Raw genomic sequence first — 6912 nt, forward strand, 5'->3', positions numbered from 1 at the left:
AATCCATTCCAATTATTCCTCTCAAATTTCCTAATTCAGCAACAATGAACTCATGACAAAACCGAATCTCTCCTATTTCAAATTCTAAGTCAATCTTCCCCAAAACTTTCATATCTCTACCATCAGCTGTTGACAAGGACAATGAACAAGGTTTCAAAGGGGGTCTTTTATCTAAAGTCATAAAAACATGTGCATCTAATAAACAAGCCTGTGAACCAGTGTCAACTAAAAACATATTTACATTCTGACCTAGCACACATCTGACACTAAAACATGACTTTTGTACTAAATTCACTTGAATTCTCTGAGTAGCCCTAATATCACAAGAATCATAGGTCACACTATGGGCTTCTAGGGTAACCCCTACTAGTTTTCCTGAGCATTTACAGACTGGGTTGAAGCAGAGTTAGTGTTATTTTGATCCTCGTTCAAAGGGACATAAGTGTTTGGAGCTTTACAATATTTTGCTATATGACCCAACATTTTACAGTTGTAACACTTTACAGCTTTTCCTGACTGGCTTAATCCTCCTCGATGTCTATTAGACAATTTGTTAATGCTAATCTCCAAAGACTTTATTGCACTTAACAACTCATCAGGGGACTTAACTTCACTAGACTGTACAGAAGAAACACTAGGTTTAGTGATGGAGAGTTGTGGCCCCTTAATTGCTTCAAATTCTGTAGCTGAAGAAATGGCAGTCTCTAATGTATTAGGGTGATGTAAAATGACATGAGACCTAATGTCACTATTCCCAATACCATTCATGAATTGCTCTACAATGATTATCTCCCTATTTGAGTAAGACATGTCCGGGAAAGCTAAATTTCCTAGTCTCCTGAGAGCATACCCATAATCAGAGGGAGTTTCACCTGATTTGCGAGAACGAGATCTAAACTCTACTCTATATGCAACTGTACGTTCCTGTGGACAAAACCGACTTGCTAAAATGGACCTAAGTGAATTATAATCCTTCAACTGACTCTGAGATAGGTCACCTAATATTCTTTGTGCCTCCCCCCTTAAGGACATAATAAGCTGTTGAGACATTTCCTCATAGGACCACTTGTTCCAAAGAGATACTTGTTCAAAATGCACTAGGTAATCTTGCCAAGCTACACTTTTACCATCAAATTTGTCTGGTTCTTTCTCTTTTCTTAACCTGTGCCTATTGGAGTTATCACTGGGGAAGGAAGACAACGTTGTCTCTAACCCATCTTGAGCTCTCTCATTTCTTTCACTCTGTGCCAACTTTATTTGTGCAGGTGCTCGACTCTCATTCATTTCTGTCGCACTTGCTAGAGGAGTCTCTGTCTCTCTTACTTGCTCATGCACACCTGATATATTACCAAATGATATGTGGCGTCTGCGTCTTATGGTCTGCTCAAGCTCTGCTCTGCATCTCTGGTAGTCAGATGTAAGGTCTTGAAGAGCTTTCTCCAAATCTGAAATTTGGGTGTTCATGTGCTCTCTTTCACTCTCAATCACTCTCTCTACAGGAGGGGATGTTGACTGTCTACTTCGTGACAAAAGTTTACTTCTAGCACCTTGTGAGGGATTAACATTAACTCTAGGAGTAGATGTAGCTCGCCCTACACTATCAAAAATAGAATTAAGTGAAGCCATGGTTTCTATTCAGGAATCCTGGTCACGGCACCAAAATTATGTAACCGGAACCAGTACGACAAGGGCAATAACTCTTGTGATCAAAGTAACTCTAATGTCAAATACTGGCTCAGATAAAAATCAACCCAGGTAAGGGGATTCCTGAACTATGGTCAACACTTGTGATGAAAACACCAGTAAGATTTAACACAATTTATTAATGTTTATAGAGTTGATTTAAGTCAAGGATAGCAACAAGAATTTTATAATAATAGACAAAAATATGGAAATTAACAAACAGAAGTACTCAAAGGGAAAATTACTCTGAAAATATGTATAATCTGAATTTATAATGAACTGATATTACAATGGATACTTGATAACTTAATTAAATTCTACAATTAATAAAAAAAATAAGAAAATGCAAAAATGCCAAATAATTGCCAAAAATCAAAATATGTTCCTACTGGGCCACCATAGAATCTAAAAATAGATTTAGTAATAACAGACGAGGAACGATGAATAAGGAACGAGCTACATCTCTATAAATATTAAATTTCTCCTCTATGACAAATAAATGTAAAAATGACTAAGATAATCCTCCTTATAAAAATAAGTTATCTACAACACCTTAAACCAGGACTGGGAAAGGGAAAACCTATCTAAACTTACACTCTAAACCTTAAGGAAAATCTGTATTATAAAAAAAAATGCTTTAAACCCTACAAAAATGAACTAAATCCTAACTCTACATAAATCATGCTTTCTTATACTAAACCTAACTCTAACCTATTCATAGCTGTAAAACCAAGAGGTTTAAGTGCCAAGAATAGAAAGGGAGACTTACCATAAGGTAATCACTCCCTAACCCAAGTAAAGAAAACTGACCGAACACTCTCTTATATATACCTGTATTCTATTCACTAATTTTAACCAATGAAAACCACAGAAACTAGACTAACTTAGCCAATCAGAGAACAGGTAACTTTATAACTTAGGCAAAAGTGACAACATGGATACTATTTCCTGTAGAAGTGTAACTATAAATAGGATAATTTTTAACTTGTTCAAAATATGAGAGTAGAAAGAATTAAATGATCAACAGTAAGTATTTGAACCTTAAGAATGACAATAAACTATTTAAACTGTAAAAACTTCAAGAAAAATGCAAACTGTATAATGAAAATAAACAAATTTGTTACATATATAAAGAATAGCTTTGAGACACGTTTGCAGATTCTCGAGGCGGCAAGCTGCACGTGCGGTTTATGATTTTGTTAGCTAGACCAGATGATGCATGATAAATGAATTGAAGTTTGAACTTGTTTGTCCATCATTAGTTCGTATAAAGAATTTACGGGACTATATTTGAACATATGTTAGTATAATATATCTATCCAAAAACCGAGATAACTGAGTTATTAAGTTATATTAGAGTTATCCCGCTTGATGCGTACATGCGTGATATTTTATTTTTGTATACATTGGTTATAGATGGTGCAGCCTACTATCTTACGGAAGAGACATTCATTGAAAGGGTTGAATCTCTTACCTGTCATTAAGAAGGCCAGAGGAGGAAGACCAGAGGGTCTGAAAGAATTTGCGCGCATTTCTAAGGAAAACTAGTAGGCTAATTGTTCTCGAACAATTAGAGGTCTTTCCACCTAATATTTTTAATGAATTGCTAGATTGCTCATTGACAATAAGGTATACAAAAAATTATTATACTATGATACATGTTGTACTATAAAATGGGAAAACCACGAAGCCATTAATTGATAAATGGTTTTTAAAGAGATTTTTTATTATCATCAAGCCATTTCTTTAAGAATTCCATGTTGTATATATCGTAAAGATTTATTAAATAACTTTTCTGATTTTTTTTCCACTTACTATGAACAAAACTGAGCCAAGTGAATATTCTTTACACAATCATATAAACAGTAAAGCTAACAATAGAAGAGAGTGTTCTACAGGCTAGCTGTCTTTTACAAAATGAATGGGTTGACTGTAAAAACAAGTTCCACTTGAGTAACCACAGGACTTGATGTGATACCTGGCTGACCCAATTGAATACCTTATTGCGCAATCCAGCAAGCTATTGAAACTCTTACTATAATTCTGTATTTCAAATGATATGAAAATTCATTAATTAACCGATTTCCAAATGACGTTGACCTTTGACCTTTATGTCATTTTGTTCGGCCAAGGTAGACGCTTCTATTCCAAGTGTTCCGAAGTCTGTACGACATATAATAAAAAACTTGGAAATGATTTTATAGAAATTTAAAAACTTTCAGGGGCAATAACTACTAGAAGGGGGCCTCAGATCCTTTCGGTATGCATAGATTAAAGAACCCTCCAAGTGTACTGAATACATTGGTAAAAGTTCCAAGTCTCTATCTCTTATGGTTTCATAGGAGTAGCGATAACAAGCATTTCTTACAATAGGGGCTATAACTCTATAATTATTCAAAGGTATGAGCCAAGGGGCTATATTTTAAAATGTTTTTAGATGTCCTACTACATCCATCATAAGGTTTTTTTCTACCACCCTTAACAAAAGAGATATAAAAACTCATTAATTAACAGCTTCTCAAATGACCTTGACCTTTGACCTTTATGTCATTTTGTTCGGCCAAGGTAGACGCTTCCATCCCAAGTGGTCCGAAGTCTCTATGATAAATAATAATAAAGTTGGAAGTGATTTTATGGAAATTTAAATACTTTCAGGGGCAATAACTACTACAAGGGGGCCTCAGATCCTTTTGGTATGAATAGATTGAAGAACCCTCTAAGTGTAATGAAGACATTGGTAAAAGTTTCAAATCTCTATCTCTTATGGTTTCAGAGGAGTAGCGATAACAGACATTTCCTTCTCAAAGGGCAATAACTCTGTAAGTTCTGGGAGTTCTTTGACACAGGGTCAATTAATACCATAACTTTTAATGAGCAATTACATAACGTTTAAATTGTTTGGATAACTTTAATGACAAAAAAAATCACCCCGAGCTAAATAGAAAAAAAGAAGAAGAAGAAGAAGAAGAACTAGTAGACTAATTGTTCTCGAACAATTAGAGGTCTTTCCACCTCATTGTTTTCTATGTTTGAAATAAGATTGCTTCAATAGAATAAATTATTTTTTCTGCGTTACTTCATAAAAAAAAGTGTCAAACGATTAAGTTTGCAATTTTTTAATGCTTGACCTTGACCTTTGACCTTCATGTCATTTTCATCTGACAAGGTAGACGCTTCAAAACCAAATGGTCCGATGTATCTATGATTATTGATTCAAAAGTTATTTGTGTTTCTTTATTGAATGTTCGAAACCTTCAGGGGCAATAACTGCTAGAAAGGGACTTTGGACCCTGTCGGTATGAATAGATTGGAGAAGCGTCTAAGTATACTGAATACATTAGTAAAAGTTTCAAGTCTCTATCTCTAATGGTTAATGAGGAGTGGCGATAACAAGCATTTTGTACAATAGGGGCAATAACTCTATAATTATTACATGGTAAGGGTCAAAGGGTTATATTTTGAAAAGTCTTAAGATGTCCTACTACATCCATGAAAAAGTTTTTCTCTACCATCCTAAACAAAAGAGATACAAAAATCATTAATTAAGAGATTTTCAAATGACCTTGACCTTTGACCTTAATGTTATTTTGTTTGGCCAAGGTGGATGCTTCCATCCCAAGTGGTCCGAAGTCTCTATGATAAGTAATAAAAGATTTTGAAGTGATTTTATGGAAATGTAAATACTTTCAGGGGCAATAACTTCTAGATGGGGACCTCAGATCCTTTCGGTATGAATAGATTGAAGAACCGTATATGTGTACTGAAGACATTGGTAAAAGTTTCAAGTCTCTATCTCTTATGGTTTCAGAGGAGTAGTGATAACAAACATTTCGTACAATAGGGGCAATAACTTTGTGTTTATTCGAAGGTATCAGCCAAGGGGCTATATTTTAAATTGTCTTAAGATGTCCTAATACATCCATGAAAAAGTTTTTCTCTACCACCCTTAACAAAAGAGATCTAAAAACTCATTAATTAACAGATTTTTAAATGACCTTGACCTTTGACTTTTATGTTATTTTGTTCGGCCAAGGTAGACGCTTCCATCCCAAGTAGTCCAAAGTCTCTATGATAAGTAATAAAAAAGTTGGAAGTGGTTTTATAGAAATTCAAATACTTAAAGGGGCAATAACTGATAGAAGGGGGTCTCGGATCCATTCGGTATTAGTAGATTGAAGAACCCTCTAAGTGTATTGAAGACATTGGTAAAAGTTTTAAGTATCTATCTCTTATGGTTTCAGAGGAGTAGCGATAACAAGCATTTCGTAAACAAGGGCTATAACTTTGTAAGTTCTGGGGGTTGTCAGGATCAGGGTCATTTGGTATTATAACTTTAAATGGTCAATTACATGAAGAAAAAATTGTTTCAATATGTCTTATAATAAAAAAGGTGTCCCTTGGAAAATAGAAAAGAAAAATAATAAGAACTAGTAGACTAATTGTTCACGGAACAATTAGAGGCCTTTCCACCTTCCATAATGATTAAAAAAAATTCCCGAAAATGTTGATAATTATTGAGTAATTAGAGAAAAATCAATTTACGAAGAAAAAAAAAGTAAAAAAAAAAAAATGGGTTCCGCACAGTGGGATCGATCCGAGTACCCTTAGATTCCTAGGCGAGAGTGTTGCCACTACGCCATTTCGCTTGTTATCTGATGGAAGGTAAAACTTGTTGAGTTGTGTAGTGAATTTGGATGATGATAGAAAGAAGAGACGAAGCATTCTTCTGTCCATCTAAAATTGATACCCAACGCTGAGGAACCTTTAGAATAGATAGGGGCTTAGCGATTGGTTGGGAGGGCAGTATTTGTTCACCAGTTTATTCATAAAAATCAGTGCTGCTTGTAAACAATGTGGCCGGATAGCGTTGACTAAGAAATCAACAGGTCAGGTCAAACTCTGGTCGCCGGCGGGTATTTGAAGGTGTGGGAACGTCACTTTTGCTCAGCTGATGCGAATTCTCCCTGTGATTTGAAATGCACGTGCTTATAAATCTACTAACTGTCATGCATTCGTGGATTACAAGTACGGAAAATCGGAACTGAATTAAGGCCAGTCATGTATTTCAGCCAAGTCGGGAAATAAACAAACTGAAAGAAAATGTAAATTTAATTCATCTAAAATCGGGGTCTGGGAAGGAAGAGTTATCTTTCGTTGCACTTCAACTCAAGTCGTCACAGGTTGCTGATAGAAATGTAAACAAAGATTTTCAGTGAAATTTGAGCGTGA

This window comes from Magallana gigas, chromosome 7 (assembly GCF_963853765.1).
Source record: "Magallana gigas chromosome 7, xbMagGiga1.1, whole genome shotgun sequence".
In the NCBI taxonomy this organism is placed as follows: Eukaryota; Metazoa; Mollusca; class Bivalvia; order Ostreida; family Ostreidae; genus Magallana; species Magallana gigas.